Raw genomic sequence first — 23656 nt, 5'->3', positions numbered from 1 at the left:
TTTGAGAAATAAAATCACTGAATTATTTACCCTAGACTTTCCCCCAACTAAATCAGATAGAAGTGTTATTTTTTTTTAAATACAGCCGATAAAAGTGCTGAGCTTTAAATGATCTCTGGAAAGAGAAAAAAAAAACAATCTGAGCATAAAGCAAAGAAAGAAATCTTTACTGCAGATATTATTAGATTTGACTACATAATCATAAAATCTTTTTGGAATGTTTAAAACATCTGGGGCAGACGTTTCAGTCCAAGATGACTGACTGAACTCAAACGTTTCTACTCCTTTCTTCCTAACGTTTCTTCAGAAATGATAGGAAAGCAGGTAAAAGGGAATACCTAATTATCTCTGAGAAATGGTACAAGGTAATGAGTTGTGGGCTGGGCTATAGTCATCAGTGTAATGGATTTTTGAGAAGTTTCTAGAAAACGAACAATAAGTATGAGGAAGTCCTGACCCAGAACACACAGAAGAGGATCCTGTTAGCAGAGGTGAAAACTGCTTCCAGAACAGCTGCGTGCTTAAGTGGACAAGCTGGGGAGCAAGAGTAGTGGGTGGAGCAAGAAATCAAGGAAAAAAGAGGAGCTAGAGCAGTTTTCCCCATACATTACATCTTCCCTTCACTCCCATGGGAGCAAAGCAGAGGTGGCTGCATTTACTCCCCAAACGCACATCAGTTCTCTAGATACAGAGATGAGCTGCCTGAAGAGGGATCAGAACTGAGCACTCAGGGTAAAAGCCTCCTACTGCTGGGATGCAGGAGGTGGAGGCTGGCTCCTCCTCTGAGCACCCTAGAGAAAGCACTGCTCCCCGGACATGCTGCATCCATACACACGGTTTGAACCCAACCTCCCAGTTAGAGGCAAGGAGCTTAAGGCTGCTGAATGACTGAACAAAACAAACTAGACTTTTCTTTCATAAAATTAGCAACATCATTTTTAATGGTAACGCAGTTTTAGGCAGGTGGTGAAAATGTAAATTGGTGCAAATGCTTTGGAAAACAACTGGCATTATCATTTTACATTTCTGTAACTACTCTAAATCAGAAATACCAACATGTACGCACAAAGATGTTCCTGCATTCGCTTGTAACAGCAAACAGCCAGAAACCACTAGGAATCCAGCAATACAGGATTAATCTCATCGTGGTACATTTTACAATGGAGTATTACAGAACCATTAAAACTATGTTTTAAACATTTTCAACATGAGAAAATGCTCGTAACATAAAAGAAACCAAATTATATATATCATATACATACATAAAATGATGATGCCGACTCACAAAGTAGATAACAAACTTATCGACAGTAAATTTGAATTTTCCAAATGAGGGATTTTGTTTTCTCTTCCTACTTTTGTATTTCCAGGTTTTTGAAGTTTTCTACCAAAAATACATAATATTTATAACACACTCATTCCACTGCCATGCCCCTTTTGCTGGAACTTTACTCCCACTCCCACTCTTGGAGTCAAATGTCTTAAAATATCAATGTGTATTTGCTGGCTTCCACTTACTCCCCGAATGGTTCCAGCCTGGCATTGTCTCCACCACCACTCTGCCCAAACACTCATTGTTAAGGGCACTAAATACTTCATAATATTCACACAAATGCCCTTTTCCCCCCACACTTATCTCATTGGACTCCTCTCCAACACTAGACACTAATGCTCCCCTTTCTCCTCCAAATTCTCTCTTGGTTCTGAGATGCTACTACTACTTGACGGTTCTCCACCGTCACAAGATGGGAGAAAATCCAGAATTCCAAGACTCTAAACAAATTTCACGTTGCTTATCAGCCCACCCTTTCTTCTTTAGGTTAAAAATTATTTCTCTGCTTGCATGCAAGACAAGAAACAGGGCCAATTTTACTCACAGTGCCCACCTCTCACCAAAGGGAAGCCAGTCAACATTGAAGTGCAAATTAGTTCAGCAAGGATATCAGGGTAGCACTTTACTTGACTGCTGCATATCCAAAACACTCATTTGCAAAAGTGATCCCTCTAAAGCCAAACCCTTAGAATACCAGAAAAAAAATAAATTAGCTATATTGTTCCTGCTCCTAAGCCTCAATGGTTCACTTCGGCTGAAATGGACAACAGAACATCCCAATATACTACTGAGATTTTTTTTTTTACCTCACTTTTTTTTTTATTAACATATAATGTATTATTTGTTTCAGGGGTACAGGTCTGTGATTCAACAGTCTTACACAATTCACAGCACTCACCATAGCACATACCCTCCCCAGTGTCTATCACCCAGCCACCCCATCCCTCCCATCCCCCACCACTCCAGCAACCCTCAGTTTGTTTCCTGAGATTAAGAGTCTCTTATGGTTTGTCTCCCTCTCTGGTTTCGTCTTGTTTCATTTTTTTCTCTCTTCCCCTATGATCCTCCGCCTTATTTCTCAAATTCCATATATCAGTGAGATCATATGATAATCGTCTTTCTCTGACTAACTTATTTCACTTAGCATAATACCCTCTAGTTCCATCCACGTTGTTGCAAATGGCAAGATTTCACTCCTTTCGGTGGCTGCATAATATTCCAGTGTGTGTGTTTGTGTGTGTGTGTGTGTATACACACCCCACAACTTCTTACTACTGAGATTTTTTAAAAAGATTTATTTATTTATTTTAGAGAGAGAGAGCTGGGGGGAGGGGCAGAGGGAAAGGGAGAGGGAATCTTTACTTAAGTAGACTCTGCTCAGCACAGAGCCAGACGTGGATGCTTAACCGACTTTGCCACCCAGGCACCTCTATACTACTGAGATTTTTTAAAGATTAAAAAAAAATAGACTTCATGAATCCCTTATTTTTCCCATTTCTTCAAACAGGAGTCTAAAATACCAGATTTTAACACCTACCTTTCTGGGCCTCTAGCAACCTTACTTTAAAATGCTATTTCCATCTACTTATTAAAAAAACAAAAAACAACAACAACAAAAACTAGAGAATCACCACTGGCTACCACATGAAAGAATCATTTCTCTGGTTTTTACTATTTGAGGTTAAATCATGAATAATGCTGAGCTGTAAAGCATACATGAGGATGAACTATATAGGAAAAAAAAATGGCAAACACCTAAACTACAGGAAACAATTTAAGTTTTGACAGTCTACCAGCCCAGCAGCTCATCAATTCAGGAGCAAAGCAGGGGGAAAAAAGAGAAAGATAGAAGGCCAACCAAGAAACAGACTCTTAACTATAGAGAACAAACTGATGGTTACTGGAGGGGAGGTGGGTGGGTGGGGGAGAGGAGACCTAGGGGATGGGGATTAAGAAGTGCACTTGTGAATTAGTACCAGGTGATGTGTGGAAATGGTGAATCACTATATTGTGCACCTGAAACTAATATTACATCTATGTTAACTGGTATTGAATAAAAACTCAAAAAAAAAAAATAGACTATCATTTTAAACAAGAATTGATCAAAGTGTGTTTTTGCATTAAAGGAAAAACAAAATAAAGGCTATTGGGAAATGTAAAATCATGTCTGTATGTGGTGAATTGAGCTATTTAGAAAAACGAAGTGAATGATTTAGTCCTCAAAGCATATTATGTAGTCTGGTAAACTGACAGCTAAAATTCTCAGGACTTTTAAGTTTCCCTGGCACTGAGTATTATGAGGACTGCAATAACATGAAAAAATATATCAATCATAACTACCACCAGAGGTCAACCTCGGTACTACATGAAATACTGTTAGAATAATTTCATCTCTCTTCAAAGCATCTTTTATAAGTAAGCCTAGGAAAATACCATCCAGTAAAATGAAAAATAAACAAATACCAATCCATCAAAGTAAAGACTAATTAGGAATCCTTACTAGTGCTTTTAAATAAATGCCAACAGCATTTCTCACAGAACTAGAACAAATAATCCTAAAATTTGTATGGAACCAAAACAGACCCAAATAGCCAAAGCTATCCTTAGAAAGAAGAACAAAGTTGAAGGTGTCACAATCCAGATTTCAAGATATACTACAAAGCCATAGTAATCAAACTCTATGGTACCAGCACAAAAACAGACACATAGATCAATAGAACAGGATACAGAGTCCAGAAATAAACCCACACCGACATGGTCTAACCTGTGACAGATGAGGCAAGAACACACAATGGGGAAAAGATAGTCTTTTCAGTAAGTGGTGTTGGGAAAACTTACAGACACATGCAAAAGAATGAAATTGGACCACTTTCTTACACCATCCACAAAAATAAACTCAAAATGAATTAAAGACCTAAATGTGAGACTTGAAACCATAAAACTCCTAAAAGAAAATACGGACAGTAATCCCTTGGAAATCAGCCTTAGCAACATTTTTCTAGATATGTCTCCTCAGGTAAGGGAAACAAAAGCAAAAAGTAAACTACTGGAACTACACAAAAATGAAAAGCTTTTGCACAGCAAAGGAAGCCATCAACAAAATAAAAAGGCAACCCAGGGAATTGGAGAAGATATTTGCAAATGATATATCCAATAAGGGGTTAATAACCAAAATATACAAAAAACTTCTACAACTCAACACCAAAAACACCAAAAAAATCTGATTAAAAAACAGGCAAAGGACCTGAATAGACATTTTTCCAAAGAAGACATAAAGATGACCAACAGACCCACAAAAAGATGCTCAGCATCAGGAATCATCAAGGAAATGCAAATTAAAACCACAGTGGGATATCCCCTCACACCAGTCAGAAAGACCAGTATCAAAAAGACAAAAGATAACAAGTGTTGGGGAGGATGTGGAAAAAAAGGGAACCTTGTGCCCTGCTGAAATGTAAATCAGTGCAAGGCACTGTGCGAAACAGTACAGAAATTCCTCAAAAAATTAAAAATAGAATTGTCATAGGATCCAATAATTCCACTACTGGGTATTTATCCAGAGAAAATGGACACAAATTTGAAAAGATATATGCACCCCTATGTTTATTGCAGCATTATTTACAAAAGCCAAGATATAGAAGCCACCGAAGTGTCCATCAATAGGCGACTGGATGAAGAAGATGTGGTGTATATGCCTAGTGTATTACTCAGCCATAGAAAGGAATGAGATCTTGACATTTGCAACAACATGGATGGACCTAGAGGGTATTATGCTAAGTGAAACAAGTCAGAGAAAGAAAAACACCATATAATTTCACTTATATAAGGAATCTAAAAAACAAAACAAATGAACAAACAAAAAACAGACTTTAAATAGAACAAACTGGTGGTGGCCAAAGGGGAAGGGGGTGGGGATGAAATAGATAAAAAGGTTTAAGAAGTACAAACTTCCAGTTATAAATAATTAAGTCATGGAATTGAAATGTAGAATACAGGGAATACAGTCAATAATACTGTAATAACAGTAACATTGTGAACACTGAGTAATGTGTAGAATTGTCCAATCACTATGGTACACCTAAACTAATATGATACTGAATGTTAATTTGACTTCAATTTTTTTTTATTTTTTTTTTTAAGATTTTATTTATTTGCAAGAGAGAGAATGAGAGACAGAGAGCATGAGAGGGAGGAGGGTCAGAGGGAGAAGCAGACTCCGTGCTGAGCAGGGAGCCCGATGTGGGACTCAATCCCGGGACTCCAGGATCACGACCTGAGCCGAAGGCAGTCGCTTAACCAACTGAGCCACCCAGGCGCCCTTGACTTCAATTTTAAAAAGCGAATCAAAACAAAACAAAACCTAATTTCTGTATCCTCTAGCATAATTTAAGCTCCAAAAGGTTGGAGATTTTAGTAAAAGTAGGTAACTATTTTATTCCCTTTGCTAACCATGTAGTAAGTACTCAATAAATATTTGCTGACTGAATTGACTGCACTTGTGATTTTGAACCTGGATATGCAGCTGGACCACAGGCATTGCCATCGTTTTCTTTAATCTTAAATGAATGAAATGCAATTTTATCAATTGCCTTACTTCTAAACAAAATTCTAAATCAAAAGCTTTTGCCTGAGGCACTGAAGTTAGTTACACTTCTCAATTATAGAGACAATTTCTAAGGTAATGGGTATTGCAGTTAGAGGAAGAAAGTAGCAAAGTACAGATTCCATTTCAGCTTTTCCTTAAGTCTAGGGACCTTTTTGCATCTATTTATGAACTTCTTACACATTCAATGTGTAAATGACCAAAAAAAAAAAAAAAGCTTGTATATTAAATAACAAAAGAATGGACAAGAAGCTGGACTTTGTTGGATGCCACTGTAGGTATACGAGAGACAGCAATGGCATATATTTTTCTCGTCTTTTCTAGTAATGGGATTCTCTAGTTTGGCTCACCGCCAGGAAGGCTGAAGCCACTTCCCAGCGTCTCCGGTGAATGGACACGGGCTCGAAGCAGAAGTGATCCGCGCGATCCCTAATGTACGTAAGTTAAGTTCTGGTGAATGGACACGGGCTCGAAGCAGAAGTGATCCGCGCGATCCCTAATGTACGTAAGTTAAGTTCTGGTGAATGGACACGGGCTCGAAGCAGAAGTGATCCGCGCGATCCCTAATGTACGTAAGTTAAGTTCTGGTGAATGGACACGGGCTCGAAGCAGAAGTGATCCGCGCGATCCCTAATGTACGTAAGTTAAGTTCTGGTGAATGGACACGGGCTCGAAGCAGAAGTGATCCGCGCGATCCCTAATGTACGTAAGTTAAGTTCTGGTGAATGGACACGGGCTCGAAGCAGAAGTGATCCGCGCGATCCCTAATGTACGTAAGTTAAGTTCTGGTGAATGGACACGGGCTCGAAGCAGAAGTGATCCGCGCGATCCCTAATGTACGTAAGTTAAGTTCTGGTGAATGGACACGGGCTCGAAGCAGAAGTGATCCGCGCGATCCCTAATGTACGTAAGTTAAGTTCTGGTGAATGGACACGGGCTCGAAGCAGAAGTGATCCGCGCGATCCCTAATGTACGTAAGTTAAGTTCTGGTGAATGGACACGGGCTCGAAGCAGAAGTGATCCGCGCGATCCCTAATGTACGTAAGTTAAGTTCTGGTGAATGGACACGGGCTCGAAGCAGAAGTGATCCGCGCGATCCCTAATGTACGTAAGTTAAGTTCTGGTGAATGGACACGGGCTCGAAGCAGAAGTGATCCGCGCGATCCCTAATGTATGCCTTTAGAGGTTTCACTTTTCACCTCCCTGGCGGCGGGAGGGAGAACACGGTAATGATTAACATCCTGGACCCCGCAGGCAGAAGTATAAAGCAGGAACGCAGCGAGAGCAAAGATACTCCGATGATCAGCTCCGCCTTGCTCACGCCCGTGACGAGCATTCTCCGCGAAGCAACTCAACTACTTTTTTCAAAGCCACTAAGTATTTTTTTTCTGTACTTTTACTGTTATTTTTTTCTCTGCTTTTACTGTTATTTTGGCAGCACTGCGGTGACTGGCCATCCTGCCTTGCCCAGAACGCAGCGGATGATCAGGATGTGGACCTTCCAGTGTTGTTATCTGGGCAAACCGGAACAAGCTGGTCGCCCTCGAGCTCGCGCCTTAAATCCTAACATAAAACTATCAATAAACATTGGATCTTAAAAAGAGCTGTACTATGTACTCTGCACTTTCCCTGCCTTACAGGCTTTATGAGCATGATCTCATTTCACACGGAGACTCCACGCCGAGGAAAAAGAGTTGTTCCCATTTCCCAGACGAGAAGACGATTGAGAACCTAAGCAAGACCTAGCATCTAGTATACTGCAGAGGTTCCTATCCTCAACCGTATCCCACTTTCATCCCACAACGTGAAAAAAAAAAAAAAAACTGTTGTGGGCAGACTGGGGGGAAACTCTGCTTTATTGCTACAGAACTGGTCAACAGCCCAGGCTTACGCATTTAGTTTCATAAGCCGGCAAAAGCTTGTGTTCTGAAGTTAATTAGGGCTGTCTTCTAGCAAGTAAAGCGCTGAAAGGCAGGAATCCCCTAAAATCCGGCTGTGAAATGGGAACACCCTGACTGGGGACGGGAGGCTGGCAGTCAACCACTTTCCCACATTCATGGTTTGGAGTCATTCAGGAAAATCACAGATACTTATATGGAAGTGCGTTACTTAACTACAGAAATACAACTGGAATATGCTAAATGCAAAGGAAGACATTGGATTCCATTTCACAAATTAAAAAAAATAATAATAAATTCATCCCAAGCTACTTGTCAAAAGCTTTTAGTCACAATTTCTAACACAGTCACTTTCGTTTTTTTTTTAAATATTGCTTTTGCGTCTAAAAACAAAATCAAAGGCACAATAGAAAATATTCTATCATTAATAACCACATTCCTGACAATGCCACGTCACCTTAAAGAAAATGAGACTAATGTAAATTTCTAAAGGTACCACACAGGCAGATCTTTCTTTATACACACAAAATACTGAAAGGAATAAACCAGTAGCAATACCATTCAAAAATTTTAATTCTGCACCTGGGACTTAGACACATGCCCAGGGGCACACCAAAACCTCCTTGTGAAGGAGAGGCTATAAAGAATGTTTTTGTTGGCCTTTGTTGGTCTTGTAGCATTCCAAGTTAGCTGCACTTACCCCTTTTCTACACTACCAGTATCTTGTCAGACATCTAGTACAGATGGTGAAGCTGTCATGAGAAACCCAATGCTATTCCCTTATCAGTAAGAGCTGGCCCGGGGCCCTCCTGGGCACTTTCCGGCATCACTGGGTGAGAAGGTAAGAAAAAACAAGCCAAAGAGGGGAAAGAAAAATAGGATGATATGGATACCAACAGATATTGTCACTCAGTACCTTGTATAGAATATGTATCAAACTAATGCTCAATACTAGTGATTAAGTATAACTATATTAAACACACACAAAAAACTATCTAATGAAATAGTCCTCAAAAGTTCCTGTCCAAAACAACCACCTGTGGTGCTTACTAAAAATGCAGGTTCGGGGCTTCATCACACAGGCTGTTAGGAAGTCTGGGCGAAAAAAACCAAAAATCTGCATTTCTAATAAGCATCTGGAGATTTTGATGCAATTCAACCACCAGATTGAAAGACAAGGATCTAATACTCAATCCTTATGTGCATCAAGAGAAACACAAGTGATTCAAAGGGAAAGACCAGAGTTAAAAGCTCAGTTGTGCCAGGTACTCAGAAAGCATAATGCCCAGCTCAAGATCTTGAGGAACTCAGAATAAACAACCAAGCAATCCCAAAGTATATGTTTTTAATGTCCTGTTATAAAGTACCTATGAGGGACGCCTGGGTGGCTCAGATGGTTGAGCGTCTGCCTTCGGCTCAGGTCATGATCCCAGGGTCCTGGGATCGAGTCCCGCATCGGGCTCCCTGCTCAGCGGGGAGCCTGCTTCTCCCTCTGCCTCTGTCTCTCTCTCTGTCTCTCATGAATAAATAAATAAATAAAATCTTTTAAATAAATAAATAAATAAATAAATAAAGTACCTATGATATCTCAGGAACACATGAATACAGTTTGAGTAATTTATAAGGACATGACAGTACCTTTCAATTTTCAGTTTAATATTACATATTCAACTTTCTCATTATCACTTAACCCCACAAATTGTAACCTAATTTGAAATATTAGTGTTATTAGTAAACTATTAATTAGTGTCACACTAGATAGATAATCTAAATAAATGTCACTGTGTATTTAAAGTTTTGTTTTTTTGGATATATATGTCATACTTGGGTAACCTAAGACTGTCATTTCAATCAGTTCACATTTCAAGTTGTTTATATTATGAAAATAATATCATTTTAAGTGACCCCATAATGAAGTCTCAATAATGCGAGAAAAAATAAAAATATATATGGCATGCATCTATGGATTCCCCAATCAATAGCTTTTGTAATTTGGGCCAAGTCATTTAATTTTTCTGTGCCTAATTTCCTTCTCCTGCCAGGCAAGACTATGACATTAGATGGTCTTGGAGATCCCTTACAATTATAAACTTACCGAAAAAAAAACGATTTAAAAATAGGTTTAATGAGATTGATATGATTTGGTTCATAAAAGTAGTCAAGACCAGATAAATAGATGTGAAAGGAAAAAAATGGAGAAAAAGTTAACTCACCCCAATTTTAAGCTTTATGTTATCAAGAATCTTTAATGTGAAGGCAAATTTCATAGGGACAGTGTTAAAATGCAAATTCTGATTCAGTACATCTAGTGTGTGGCCCCAGATTATTTACTTGTAAGCTTTCTGGTGATGTAGGACGATGCAGGTACGTGGAGTGCACTTTGGCTAAGAAAGGATTCAGGGTAAAGCCAAGAAGGAGAATAAAGAATGATAAAACCTTATTAATAACATGGTCAACCAGTCAACAATACAGTAACCTGCCGGAAAACAAATTATTTTCTAATCGCACATACACCAAAGATAATTTGCTTAAAATAATGGAAGGACCTAATTTACCTATATAATTTTTAAGGGACTGTTATGTGGTAGGTGAGCCAATCTTTGAACATATGGCTACGTTCCAGTGGCTCTCAACTGTGACCATACATTATTAATCACCCGGGATGCTTGTAAGAACTAGAGATGCCTGAAAAACCTACCAACCCCTAGCTTGTCACTTAAATCAGAATTTCTGGGGATAAGACTTTGGTCTTAGCTTTTTTTGTTGTTGTTGTTTTGCTTTTTTATAACGCCCTCCAAGTAATTACAATACTGAGAACCACTGGGCTGCACTTACACAAAGTCATAGCAAAACACACAAAAGTAACAACTAATCCAACCCATGCTGGTTGTTGTTTTTAATAAACTAAGGAGCAGAGTGTGTGTGTGTGTGTAGGAAGGTATTAACAGGAAAGCATTTTGAAATCGAAACCTAATTTGTCTTTGTCCCTAAAATGATCAGAAATGTTTTCATCACATGGAAAAACTGAACTGATTATATTTAGTATCAGAGATCAGTGGTTCTCCAACTTCAGTGCATCAAAACCACCTGGAGAGCTAGTTAAAACAAAGGGTATCCTCCCAGTTTCAGATTCTAGAGATCTGGGATGGGCCCCCAAATTTGCATTTCTGACAAATTCCCAGGTGATGCTGATGCTGCTGGTTCAGGCCCCATTTCCAGAATCACAGATAGAGACAGAAGTTTATAATTTAAAAAAATACAATTTTCTTTTTTAATCAAGAAAACAGTGGCATTAAGACATTTTTGATCTTTATCACATACCCAGTCTTTTTAAAAGATTTTATTTATTTATTTGAGATAGAGTGAGAGAGAGCACAAGCGGGGAGGAGAGGGAAAAGCAGGCTCCCCGCTGACCAGCGAGCCTGACATGGGGCTCAATCCCAGGACCCCGGGATCAAACCTGAGCCCAAGGCAGATGCTTAACCGACTGAGCCACCCAGGTTCCCCTATCACATACCCAATTTTAAAATACATATTTTATATATATATAAATCATACAGGAGTAAGTGTGGGTTTCTTTTCATCTCCTCAAGACCAGCCTGGTACAGTTATCTCCATGCAACTGCATCATGTGATCAACATTCAACAAACAATAAGGAAATTCTTTGTTTTTATTCTGATCTCATCTTTAAGCAAATAGAAAAAGTTTCATAAATGAGATTGCATGAGACTTTAAGTTCTTATGGGTATATGATTTCTTAAAAGAAAACTGATGTTTGGTTAATGTTTTAAAATGTTTCATTAGGACTTTTTATAATTCTCTTTTATTGGAATTCTAATTCGTGGAATACCACAGTGAATGTGGAAGAGATACAGATCAAATTTTCATCTCCTCCCACAACAAGACAAATTCACATGTGGGAAAACAGCTTTTTTTTAAAGATTTTATTATAATTTTTTAAAGTAATCTCTATACCCAAAGTGGGGTTCGAACTCACAACCCTGAGATCAAGAGTCACATGTTCTACCAACTGAGCCAATCAGGCACCCCAGGAAACAGCTTTTCAAGATATCATTACATGACATTCTTAAGGCTGCAGAAATGTACCAGGAATCACAGGATTGTTTCTCTTATATTAATAAAATAAAATCCTTTCATTAATATCACTAGTTTAAGTGGATTTTTAACATTATCTACATTAACATTATTAAGAGTCACAAGATAAATTGCCAAGGGAGGTCTTAAACATGTTTTAGAACAAAAAACCTCTGCATAAATATAACCAAAAACAAATCAAAACAAAAAACAAACTTCTGGATGTTTCCCCGTTCAATTCCTTGGAAGTCCACATGAACAAACATCAAACTTTCCCAATGTTGTCTTATAAAATACCTGCATAATCACTGAGAGAAGGTTATTATGGGGTTTTAGATGAAAAAGCAAAGTTATATTTTCCCCAGAAAAGGAAGATTTTGGTAGGTTCTGTAGAAAGACAGAATGCATTGCTCTGATGCTTCCCTACTAACAGGTGAAAATATAATTTTACTTGAAAATATAATTCATCTAGAATTATACATGGTATTCAGCCCATAATGAAGCAAGTCCAGAGAACTCTTTTGTATAGCATTGCCGTTGTCATTAGTCTTGGAAACATAAATATACTTGAACACTGGTACTTAACACATTTATTATGAAACGATAACAAATATTTTTAAAGTATGTATTTTCATTTAAAAAGTGTCAAAGACCCAATTTAAAGACTAAAGATAACTGAGTCCGAATCCTCTCATTTGTAAAGGGATGAGTTCTCCTGGGGGCGGCTGCCTAGCTTCACCTGGCTAAGTCTGTAGTTACTCGCTGGCAGAGTGGGACCCAGCACTCAGGTTTCCTGGGTCCTAATCCACTATCTCTTACCTGTACCATATAAAGACTCTCCAAAGTGGCCACTGCCCTATGTCAGATAATAGAAGCCTTAAAAATGACCTCCTTAAACATTTATACATAAGACTTTTAAGTTTTATACCAAATGTTTAAGAATCACCATGTATTTTGGCTCTAAGGCAGAAGAGCTCTATTAGAATAGGCTGCTTGTTGAATGAATGGCTGAATTAATAATACGTTACAGATACTCACTATACAGACCTCCAGGCATCAACAGGTCTGGTTCAAAACGTCTCCCCTGCCATGCCCTTTAAGGCAGAGAAGTATGAGTAGGAATGCATTTAGGGAGTATCAAAATTGTTAGCTGAAGTATTTTTACTGTATAAACAATGATGAGAGAGCATAAAGCAACTAAGGTCCATTTACAGGCTGAACAACTACTATACAGGGTGATTTGAATAAAATGACCAGCTCCTAGGTTAGTGATGGGCAGACCCCTAGGCGCCCCTCACACACATATTTACCCGCATCCCTCCCTCCAATTTGTAACCCAACCACTAGGATCCCTCTCCGCAATTCCCCACAAAAGGCAGGGACTTTATCTCCAGAAGGGCCAGCAGGTATAGGAGGAAAGAGAGTGGAACAGCAAAAGGAAGGAGCAGGACAGCCAGAGGAACTTGTTTTTCTATATTTTGCATAGTTGTGAAATTTGAACAAAAATGATATTCCTGAGCATATGCTAAAGTCTAACTGATCAAAATAACATAGTTGCCTCCTAATGCTCTCAAGAATAAAAAAAAAAACAACAACTGTTTTTTAAACAGGCAAAGAGCAGAGTCAGGCATCATTTCTTATAGTCTTACGAAACCTGTTTATTTTCTTTTTAGTTTGGCTGACGAGATTCATCAAAACGTGCTCTTATTCCTATTCCCACTCCTGCTGCCCTGCCCAAAAGAAGACAGAAGAGGAGACATTTCGAACCAGAGAATTTTGCCAATTACCAAAGGAGGAAATAAGCACAGAGGAGGGAAAAAAGAACTCTGCCTGGACTGGTGCTTTGAATTAACTGGTACAAAATGTCTTTTCTGGGGGTGAGGAGGAAGGCAGCAAATCAAATGCCTCCTAAGGCAGATCTTCCTAAGGTGTGTAATCATTTGTTTCTCCAACTACTGTTTCATGACATCAGGCGTGCTTATATTCAGATATAAATACAAAATAAAAAACTAAATACATGTAATTATCTGTCAAGACTTCAGAGGTAGCCTTGCAAATCTACATCATCTATTTATAAATAAAAATGCAATGCCTGAGCATGAATAGCCAACCATCCCAGAGGGTAAAGGGGAAGAAAATCTCAATGAGTGGATAAAGAGTCTCTGGTGAGATCTAAAGAAGACTTATTTAAAGGTCATTTCAGTGAGGTCCCGGTTTCAGCAGGTGGTGAGCTGTAGCTCCAGGGCCCTGCTCTAGGAAAGAAGCCTGTGTTCCAATACCAAATCCTCACAGACTGTCCTAGTGACCTCCAGAAGTTACTTAAGAGCTCTGCACCCCCAGGTCATGGTTTGTAAACTAGGGTTCCCTACTGGACAGCGCTCAGGGGTGGAAAGAGGATAAAACGATAAGAGTGAATGAGTAAGAGATTTACAAACTACAAAAAAGCTGTATGAATATAGCATTTTACTATTGTTTAAGGGAACTATGTACTTCCAAGACAAAGTTAGTGTTAAGAGATAGTAACTACAGGGTGCCTGGGTGGCTCAGTTGGTTAAGCGATTGCCTTCGGCTCAGGTCATTGATCCTGGAGTCCCAGGATCGAGTCCCACATCGGGCTCCCTGCTCAGCAGGGAGTCTGCTTCTCCCTCTGACCCTCCCCCCTCTCATGCTCGCTCTATCTCATTCTCTCTCAAATGAATAAATAAATAAAAATCTTTAAAAAAAAAAAAAGAGATAGTAACTACAACATTTTCCCACGAATATTCCTCGGAAGCCTCAGCCCTGACCCAGTAGAGTGTTCCCTATATTGGATATTGAAGACTACAGATGTTCGCTTGTTTTAATTAAACTCATTCTCTGATCAAAGCTTGCACAAAGCCTAGAAGGGACACTGAAACACTTGTCCTCTTCCTCTTGTTTTTTTTTTTCCCCCTTCCACTATTGTTTTTCCTTTCCCTCTGTTCACGTTATTCTAATTCCCTCTTTTATATTTACTTCTTTCGGCTCCCTTTACTCTCACTCTAGCTCCGGGAAGATATAGTCTCACAAATGCCCCCAAAGTATTTTCAAAACCCTGGAGAAAATAAAAGTCAGTGATCAGCATTAATATTCCTTAAAATAGTTTCACCCTTGACCTTATCCACAAATTTCACTGCTTCCCCCCACCAATTTAAATAGACGGGCAAACCTGTTTGACTAGTTTTCCTCTAAGCCCCGCTCTCCTGATTGGCTGTGAGTACAAATGAACAACAGGTACAGCTGCACAAATGCAAAAGCTATGTAAAGCACAATGGCCTTTCTTCCTAAGAGCGCACGGGGAGGGGCCTGCAGCTCATGCCCTGACTATCCAATCTTAGAGCAACTCTCTCAAAGCAGGAGGGCAACACTACCGAGTCATTCATTCCACTGCTGGTTCAAAACGAAAAAACAGAAACACAAACCCTCTGTTGATGTCTCCTCTTTAGAATAAGGGATATTATGATGAGGCTCACATTAAGCCTTTCTCTTCAATTTAGAAATTTAGGAAATTCTGGTGGATGCAACTACATTCAAAATGCGGTACAGAGGCGTGCCCAAGTTCGCTGCTGGTATGGGGGTGACGTGTATTTGCTTAAGTAGATTAGGAAAATTTGATTTGCCAAACAGATTAATCAAAGAGGATTCTTTTTATGGAAAGATTTACTTCGATATTGCTTTAAATAGCAGTGTCTGGGTACACTGATATGCTTAGTGTCCTTATCTGTCCACACTTTTTACGGTAAAATACTTCAAACATACAGAAAAGTAGTATAAAGATTAACAAACATCTGTATACCCATCACCCTTATTTTAAAGTCTATAAATATGATCCGGTTTATAAAAACTAAATGTTTATACAATTTTTTGTACACACAAAATATATAGCATATTTGTACACTTGATTCTACTTCCTTTTAATTTTGTTTTTAAGTCATGGGGGCATAGTATTAAACTAAAACGTCTCACTTGAAGGACAGTCAGCACCACAGTTATTATTTAATAAAGCTACTTATAGCCAATGTAATAGCTAAAAAATTATGACTCAATGTCTTGAAAATATTTCAAGTATTAATTTTTTAAAAAACAGAACTGAAAAGTGCAAAATAATTTTACACATATTTTGTATTAATAAATTCCCAAATCAAGCAAATATTTACCAAATCGGTTATAATGTAAATTTTTTTAGTGAACTGGAATTCCTACAGATGTATTTCTGTTATCTAAATCAAGCCGGGACAAATTTAATCAATACAGTGATTATTTTGATTAATAACAATACAGATAAATAGCACAAAACTAAGAGCAAAACACACAGTATCTCTGAAATGTTCCTAATTACACATTCTTTCCAAATGTTTTAATACTTATAGAAACTTCCAGCCAAGGAGTAGGAACAGACCTATGCTGTCCTAGATACCCCGCCATTCATAAATCCAAAGGTTCCATTTTTGTTTGGCTCTGCACTTCCAAATGCTGATCTAGGGATGGCACACACGTCCAAGTCAATTTCAACTTGGCATCTGTCATCTCCATCAGGCAGTGCTGAGCAGGACAGTATCTAATCTAAAACTGAGTTGGTGGGGGCGCCTGGGTGGCTCAGTCGTTAAGCGTCTGCCTTCCACTCAGGCTCAGGTTGTGATCCCAGGGTCCTGGGATGGAGCCCCGCACGGGGCTCCCTGCTCAGCAGGAAGCCTGCTTCTCCTTCTCCCACTCCCCCTGCTTGTGTTCCCTCTCTCGCTGTGTCTCTGTCAAATAAATAAATAAAATCTTAAAAAAAAAAACAAAACTGGGGCGCCTGGGTGGCTCAGTTGGTTAAGCGACTGCCTTCGGCTCAGGTCATGATCCTGGAGTCCCGGGATCGAGTCCCGCATCGGGCTCCCTGCTCGGCAGGGGGTCTGCTTCTCCCTCTGCCCTCTTCCCTCTCATGCTCTCTGTCTCTCATTCTCTCTCTCTCAAATAAATAAACAAAATCTTTAAAAAAAAAAAAAAAACTGAGTTGGTTAATATACAATATGGAAATGTACAGACCACTACACTTGCAAGAATGAGACCAGACATTGTGAGGGAGTTAGCGCAGTGGACAAAAAACACAGAAATTCAACTTCAAAACAGGAGGTCCTAGTAACAAAAAGTGTGGCTAGAGAATTTCAAGTAAAGAACATCATCAGAGATGAAAAACCATGCACATTAAACACATAAAACCTACACACATAATGATTCACCTTAAAAATACTGAACATTTAATTTATTTACTCAAAAAACCGTTATTAGAAATTCTAAAAACTATGTATACTCTAACTGCCATATAAACAAATGACATATGGTGAGTAACAGTATGTATTGAAACATACATACTAATTTGAACTAAAAAAGAAAAATCAATATTATTTATAACCAATTAATCACCAATATGCCTAACAACCAATTAGTAAATAATATGCATTATTAACATTATTAACTGTTGACTGGTTCCCAAACCAGTTCCTACATGCAAACATTTTCTCAAAATGCTCAAGAATTACAGGGGGAAAAATGTACACACATATTAAAATACAAATCTAATTTTAGAGGTTTATCTCTAATATAAAGCATTACATCCTCCAAACAGAGAAAATCCTAAGGAAAAAAAGTAGGTATTTTTCAATATTACTATAGTACACCTAATTTTTTTTAAACAATTAATGAATCAGTCTATGCCCTTATTAGATTATCTAAGAAACTAGAACTCATTTATAATACCAGAAACAGTTTAACAAGGCATTTGAAATGTCTACGATTTGATTACCAGATGCTTTTAAAAAACAACCTGTATGCCACAGAACCCTCCAGGCTGGTAGAAGCGTGGCTTGTCGTGAGGATCCCAGCAACTCCCCAGAGCTCTCGCAATTCCCACCCTCTCCTCAAGGAACGTCTTCCAGTGCTCTCCCTGCTCCCTTCAAAATCTCCAACTGCCCCTATTTTACTGGCTTCCTCCCCAAAGGCTATAAACCGGATCCAGTTTTCATCTTAAATATACCTTTAATCACCCTCCTTGAACCCTGAGAGCAAGTACTGCTAAAAGCAACAGTCTCTACAGACCAACTAATCACCAAATCCAAGTTGTGCTTTTTATAAAACCAGCTAGCGGGGCGCCTGGGTGGCTCAGATGGTTAAGCGTCTGCCCTGGGCTCAGGTCACGATCCCAGGGTCCTAGGATCGAGCCCCGCATCGGGCTCCTGGCTCAGCAGGGAACCTGCTTCTCCCTCTCCCTCTGCCTCTCCCCCTGCTCATGCCCCCTCTCTCTCTGTATCTGTGTCTCGAACGAATAAATAAAAAAATCTTAAAAAAATAAAAAAACAGCTAGCATTTATTGAGCACAAACCAATGACCTTCTAGGCACGGAGCTTGCCAGGCTTTATCTCATTTGATCCTCACAGTAGCCTCTTGGTGTAGGCACTTTGATCCTCTTCTCGTAGATAAGAACTATGCTCTAAGTTCAAGGTCACAGAGTTAGTCAGGAGCAGAATCAGAACTGTCTGATACACCTCATTTTAGTACTTGATCTTACTTCTTCAACTTCTTTCCTCCTTCAGCTACTAAAAAGCTGTTCTCTGCTCATTCTCCTCCTGCCTTTCACTCTGTACTTCTCATTCTTTACTGCTCCCTACTTCTCACCCAACTGTTACATATTAGGATTTCCCTAGGCTTCTATCCCCCTCTTACTCATTGTACCTGCCCTGGAAGGCATATCAACTCCCCCCCCCCTTTTTTTTTTCCAACCACCCATGTACTAAAAACTGCTAAATCAGTGCATCCATCCATCTATTCATCCATTTTTCCACCTACCTATCCATTCATCCATTTATCTACCTTATTTATCCAGCTAAGACCTCTCTACTCAGAACTTCTGTGTAATGATCCATTGGACACTCCTCTTCAGTTGGATTTTCTGTAGGTACTTCATACTCTTTAAAACTGAACTCTATCATCCTTGCTCCTCCAACCTGCCTCTCCTCATATGTCTGAGTGCTGATAAAGATATGCAGACGATCCTGATCACTCACCTGATCCTAGACATTCTCCTACCTTAATATCTATGTGACCAAACCCTTCTCTTCATCTCACTGCTACCACTATGGTATAAGGTCCTCAACAAGATCACTCCAGTACCTTCTAAACGGCCGTTCCTGTCTCAGATTCCTCAGAGCCATCCTTCTAGATGGCTGTGAGAGCTATCTTTGCATCCTATCACTCCTTTGTTGGAAACAAACTTGAACAGAAAATGGTCCATATTCCTCATGATGGCAAACAGCCTCCCATGACCTGGCCTGTGCCTACACTGACCGTAATGTCACCTTCTCCATGAAGCCTCGCTAGTCTTCTGATCACTTCCAAATGCCTGTTCAGGGTCCTCTGCATATCTTTATCACAGCACTCAGAGACCGTACAGCATTACGTTGCACTTACTGAAACTAGTTTGTTTTCAATCTATCTAACCTCTTAAACCCAGGGCCGTATATCCCCAGAGCACAAGAACATATTATGCTTTTAATAAATATTTGCTAAATAAAAGAATGAATACTTCTGAAATGCTTTAGGTTAGGAAGATGTTGATTGCTACTGTTCTCCAAGACTAAATTAAACTGATTTATTCAAACTAATTTGATTATGTAGCCCCTCCCTAGGTAGGTATGCAAAGTAATACTGAAATGATTGACCTCGTGTCAAGTATGGTGATCAAGATTATCAAATCACACTTTTTATTCCGGAGTAGGAAAATATGACCAACATTACATAAGGCTAGCTGGTATAGAAAGTGGTATAGAAAACATCACTGTATACATATTCCTAAACAAAGGCAATCTGGGCCTGCCGTAAGAAAAGTACACTTTTTTTAAAGGCTACTGCAATTTCTCAGAAAAGCAAAGATTTTTCAGAAGACTGAACTGTCTGACATTAAGACACCTTCTAAAGATCTCATACACAAAATATTCTGTAAAACAACAATGACATTAAAACCATTTATAGAGAGGCCATCCTCATAGTCCCACTAGGAACCTCAGCCGGATAGCTTACAATCCATCCCAGAAATAAAGCATGAGAACAGCAAGTACCTGTCACAAAGCCCACAGGCTTTATACTCGGGCAATAGCCCACATCATTTCACAGAAAAATAAGACAACAGATAATATAGCAGCAGACCTCGCTCACAGCCTGACAGCAGTAGAAAGTGATAGCTGATAACAGAAAGAGGACCCAGAAAAACCATAAAAAAGAATAGTACTTCTGTCTCCAATCTAGTATTTCAACAGGGCAGACTGAGACTATTTACTATAAACAAAAACAGCTCTATACACCTCAACGAATAGCACTATTCAATTCTTTATGAATTCATGCTCATAAAGACAAGCCAACAAAAAAATTAACTTAAATCCAGGGGAGCAAGTAAGAGTGTAAGATTTAGAAATTACTTGTTTCATAGCTGAATTTTTAAGTTTCAGTAATTCATTGATCATGGGAGGGGTCAGCTATGGAGAAAATGCACTTATGAAAATAAGCAAAACCCAGATAGTATCAATATCAATAAAAGGAGTATTATTATATATTACAAAAACAATCAAAAGTTCTTATTCTCCTGGTATATTCTGAAAATCTAGCTGAATTAAACAGCAGCAACTCAATATTACTTGATAAATAAATATATAAATAACTTTGAAAAGGAGTTTGAGAATTGGGAATGTGATTTTCTTCCTTTGTCATCAATGATGGTAATTAAGCTGATAAGGTATCATGAAATGTTTTAAGTAATTTAAATTAAATGCTACTGTCAAACTCTTTACACACACACAAAAATAGATTTTATAAGAAATCGATTTTGGGGCGCCTGGGTGGCTCAGTTGGTTAAGCGACTGCCTTCGGCTCAGGTCATGATCCTGGAATCCCTGGATCGAGTCCCGCATCGGGCTCCCTGCTCGGCGGGGAGTCTGCTTCTCCCTCTGACCCTCCCCTCTCTCATGTGCTCTCTCTCTCATTCTCTCTGTCTCAAATAAATAAATAAAATTTAAAAAAAAAAAAAAAAGAAATCGATTTTGTCGTAAATATCTTTATTTATTCCACTGGTTTACTTATCCTAATAAGTGCACCAAGTATTAATAAAGCAAGCATAAAGCTCTGGAAATTATAGATTTAAAGAGTTTGAATCTCTACAGTAGTATTACCCAGAAAAGTCAGAAGTATTGTTTCTACTCATTTATGCCCAGCTACTAAAACACCATTAAGTTTTTACCAAATGTCAAGGCATCACACTTCACTGTAGTTTTTAAACAGCCCTGTGGCACTAAATCACACACTAGATGTCACCTTTATCTTCTGGGTAACAGGCAAATCAAACAGTATTAGAGTATTTCCCTCTGGAATTATCTAGAATAGTTGCTGAACAGAGTTCCATTCCTAAAGCAAAACCTCAAACTACCTACCAGGAGATGGTTTTTACAGAAGAATAAATCCACTGTTTCCTTCTCTGGGACTGGAGGATATAAAGCACAGCAAATTCTGAGTGGAGACCTTTTTATGGACATGAAATTATCAGAAGAAACTACAGCACACTTGGCATATAGCCAAACAGCCACACCTTTGGGCTATTAATCTTGAAAAACTCAATACACAAGGTGACAGCCTGAGGGGGCTGTTTTTAGAGTAGTGTTTTGTTTCTTTGTAAGTTTGATGTTTTCTGAGTGGAACCCACCTGAAATAAAAGGCTATCTCTATTACTAACACTGCCTCATAATAGAGGTGACTCGGGGTCACTCCTGCTTGAGAACACCGCCCACCACCCGTCCTCTAGTGATACGCCCTCTCCTTCTTAAGAATGGCTACTTAATGTGATCTAGCCTTCCAATGAGTTAGTCCGCGGGACTCTCAGAAGTTCTCCCACCTTCCTCCCCTCCCCAGCGCCCCGGGATGCTTTAAGGTGCCGGGAACCAGCGGTACAGGTACAAGTACAGAGGCGGTTCTTTCCCTAAGGAAGCGCTGGAGAGGAATACATTCACCGTACTCAACTTTATCAACCTAAAATTAAACCAGTGAGTTCCCATATAGTTTGGGTGCGCCCCTCCCCACCTCTGCCTGTCCTTCCGGCCCGTCACACTGCACAGACTTGCGCCTTCCGACGCGGTTCGCCTCCTACAACTCCAAATCGCGCACCCAGGCCCCCTCGCCGCTCCTCCAGCCCGTGGAAGGCGCCCTACTTCTGCAGCACGTCCTTCTCGCAACTCCCCTCCAACCTCCGCAGCCCGCACACACGCTTCTCTAATGCAAGGGCGCGCCGCATAGTTCTCTCAGCCGCGCGTGAACCCGCGCGCGACCCTGTCACCACTGTACATTCCTGGGGGGTCGCGCGGGCACGTGGGCTCCGGCAGATGCCCAAAGGTCCCAAGAGAGTAGGAGTGGGAGTGTGTGGGTGTGCACGCGCGCAGCCCCACGACGCTCCCCACCCCCAACACACCCAGTTCCCCTTTAGGGAGAGGACGAAGTAGAAGACTATTAGGAGACGTCCGAAACTTCCTGGTCCCCCATCCGTGCCGGCAGCGGGCTCCGGCCTTGGGGCTCCCCGATGCCCATCCCTCCCGGGTCAAGCGCAAGGTCCTCCGCCAGACCCGCGCCCGGTTATGCCCTCCCCTCTAGAGTTCAGCACGCAGGAACTCAGGAAGACCCTCAAACGGGTGCCATATGGGAGAAGAAAGGAGTACGGGAGCTATCGGGAGCAGCTGGGAAAGATCTCCTTCACGGTCCCTCAATCTTAACCTTTCTCCCCACCCCCTACCCCCCACCCGCACTCCCCATTCCCTATCACGCTCAGCCCAGCCCCATCGGCCCTTTTCGATCCCAGCCCCCAGCCCCTGGATCGCAGCCATTCGCCCCGCACTCACCTCAGGGAGCAAACAACGCCCATCTCCTCCCCCGAGCCCGCCCCCTTTCGCCCGCCGGAACGGCGCGGTCCCTCCACTTACCTCGGCTCTTGGCTGCTGCGCGTGAGTTTGAATGTGTCTCTGCCGCGTAATTGTATCCGGGGACAGAAGGGACCCGTGTTTGTGCGCTGGATCAGGTGTCGCCGCCTTCGGTGGTTTGGGGGCGTGAGGGCTGTGGAGTTAGGGTGTTAGCTTAGGACGGACTCACTGGGCTCCCAATTGATGGCAAAGCTTTAACGGTGCCCTCCTTCGGGGCCGCAGCGCGCCTGCTCCTCCGCCGCTTCCCGCGGCTGGCCGGCCCCCGCCAAGCCGCGCCCCGCCCAGCGCCCCGCTAGAAGAGCAGGAGCGCGCCGCTCTGCTCCCGCGTCCGGCTCGGCCGGGCACGACGCGGCTGCCGCGCGCTCAGCCTCGCATCACACGCCTGGGCCTGCGAACGCCTTCTCCCTTGGCCCGGGCATGGATGCGGACGCGCCTTCGTGCGACGCGCTCGCGGGCTGGGCGAGGGGCAGGTCCTGGGCCAGGGATGCTCGCCCGCCGAGCGGCAGTCGGCTGGCAGGCCGGGACGCTCGGGAGCCCTCCGGTCGCACCCGAGCTGGGAACCCTGGGACTGGCACGTGGCCCCGCCCCCTGTTCCCCCTACGAGGCGTGCCCTGTGCCCTTTCTGCCACCACCCCTCTGGTCCCCGTGCCCGCCTCCCCCCCCCCCCCCCATCACGCTATTGCAATAGGAATCACCGTGGTGGTAGCGTGCCTTCTCTCACCT

General features: G+C 41.0%; 1 protein-coding gene across 1 annotated transcript in view; it reads right to left on the bottom strand.

Moving 5' to 3' along the window:
• UGT8 (UDP glycosyltransferase 8) overlaps positions 1–23341 on the bottom strand; it is an 86352-nt gene extending 63011 nt beyond the window's left edge. Inside the window, exon 1 of the mRNA XM_064584979.1 lies at positions 22937–23341. The gene's annotated coding sequence lies outside the window, so the exon portion shown is untranslated. The remainder of the gene's footprint in view (positions 1–22936) is intronic.
• Between the last annotated feature and the right edge of the window lie 315 nt (positions 23342–23656).

The sequence above is a fragment of the Mirounga angustirostris genome, unplaced genomic scaffold (genome assembly GCF_029215605.1).
Source record: "Mirounga angustirostris isolate CCGP_5_RB_7025 unplaced genomic scaffold, mMirAng1.0.hap1 SCAF_2, whole genome shotgun sequence".
Taxonomy (NCBI): domain Eukaryota; kingdom Metazoa; phylum Chordata; class Mammalia; order Carnivora; family Phocidae; genus Mirounga; species Mirounga angustirostris.
Note: the sequence above shows the minus strand (reverse complement) of the source record. Positions and strands in the feature narration are given on the sequence as shown.